The sequence below is a fragment of the Echinops telfairi genome, unplaced genomic scaffold, assembly GCF_000313985.2.
Source record: "Echinops telfairi isolate 266 unplaced genomic scaffold, ASM31398v2 ScPeMD7_7424;HRSCAF=8462, whole genome shotgun sequence".
In the NCBI taxonomy this organism is placed as follows: domain Eukaryota; kingdom Metazoa; phylum Chordata; class Mammalia; order Afrosoricida; family Tenrecidae; genus Echinops; species Echinops telfairi.
In genome coordinates this window covers 50,006,383-50,008,221 of record NW_022111324.1, presented here as the reverse complement: position 1 = coordinate 50,008,221, position 1,839 = coordinate 50,006,383, and positions in this window count along the sequence as shown.

Below are 1,839 nucleotides of genomic sequence, written 5' to 3'. Positions count from 1 at the left end.
GCAGCTAAGGCACCAGGACGTACATGCGGCAGAGAAAGCAGGAGGTCACCTCACAGCAGGGAGAGCCATCAGGAGGTTCCAGAATGAGAAGTCTATTATGAAGCATAAGCATTTGTTAACTTGAGTAAGGTCCTGGGTCATGGTATGGAATTATTGATTATGTCCAGGTCTGAGTAAAAGAAATCCCTGCTTCCTTGTGGAAATCGCAAACCCTTCTCTCTCACTGACAGGCTCTAATGATCCTAATGCAGTGAGGACACTTTAGTTCAAAGAGATGATTAGCATTGTCAATTAGGCCTGGCTGCATTGATTTTCTAATTAGCCTTTGGCGGGTGTGAGCTGTGGCCTCCCCCCTGGGCTCAATAAGCACAGTCTTCCACCTCCATCTGCATGGAAACCCACATTCAAGTGGGCAGTCGCACAAAACAACGCCTACCTTGAACATGACTTTGGCTTGCTAACGTTAAATAAATGGACACTTGCTACTTTTTAATATAGGAACACGACTTTTTCTCTGTTCTATAAGTATGGATCCATTCCCTGTCACACGCACCCCTACACCCTCCAACCAGCGATGTCCACAAAGTATCAAGCATCAGTTAAGATTTCTATTTTCTCCAAGGACTTAAAAATACTCATGTAGCAACCCGAGTTCTTGGGAGATCCCTACAAGTCCTGGCCCCAAAGATCATCCCAGTAAGCATTTACAAGTAATTCGACCACACCCGGAGTCCTGGGTGGCACAAATGGCTACTTCATACTCAGCTGCCCACTCAAATGAGAGTTTCAAGTTCACCCAGAGGCAGGAGCTGATGGCAACAAGACAGACCTCCCTGGGGGGCAGGTCAGAGTGTGACTATCCGTCCCCCGACTAGTAACTGCTGGTTACTGGACTACAGAGTTCCCTACTGGAGCCCCAGGTGGGTCCCTCTAAGTGGAGACTGCTCCCCCAGCCATCGTGGGCCCAACGGGGCTCTGAAACCAACAAGACCGGACTCCTGGAGGTGCTACTGGCCGGTGGCAGTTCCTCTCCCTCCTGAAATGGAAGGAAGCTTGCCTGCAGGCCAACGCAGATATTAACCATCTCCACAGAGCAGGAAAGGGAAACTGGAGGGTAGCATTCATCCCCAAACCCAGCCGGCAGTGACTGCAGAACGAGAGAAGGTGCAGGACACAAGGAGAAGGGCCTACACCCCCATGGACAGACCGACCACAGCATGTTGTCTTGTGCATTGGGAGAGAGAGAAAGTTGGGGGGGAAATCCACCTGGAACTTTTGAATCCCAATTAAGCCAGGGAGGGAGAAGGAGCAGCCCCACACAGAGAGAGGAACGGGTGAGTGAGGGCAAGGTCTCTGCCTACCCAAGAGCTCCCTGCAGAAAGCAGTGCAGGCAGAACACCCCGACTTTGGGGGGAAACAGAAACTGTACATGCTTGAACATTCCAAGGCCCCAACCAAAAAAATATCACCAGATACACGAAGAACAGTGGAACACCGGCCCGTCCAAATGGTCATTGAACAAGAGAGTGGAAGTTAGTTAGGAAATGACCAAGTAATGAAAAAGGTGGAAGAATATAATACAGTGTTAAGGCATAATTAAAGAACAAGGAAATAATAGATAAAGCGCTAAAAGAAACAAGGAACACAAAACAAGAATAAAAAGAGGATGTAAAAATAGTGACATAGCAAGTGAATGGGACCATGGAAATGGGAAGCACAATACCAGAATTTGCCAACAGATTTAATCAAGCAGAAGAAAGTCAGAAAATGAAGATAGTGAAAATTATAGATGTTGAACAACAAGAATGGGGACTTGCCACAGAGAGGACCACATGGCCA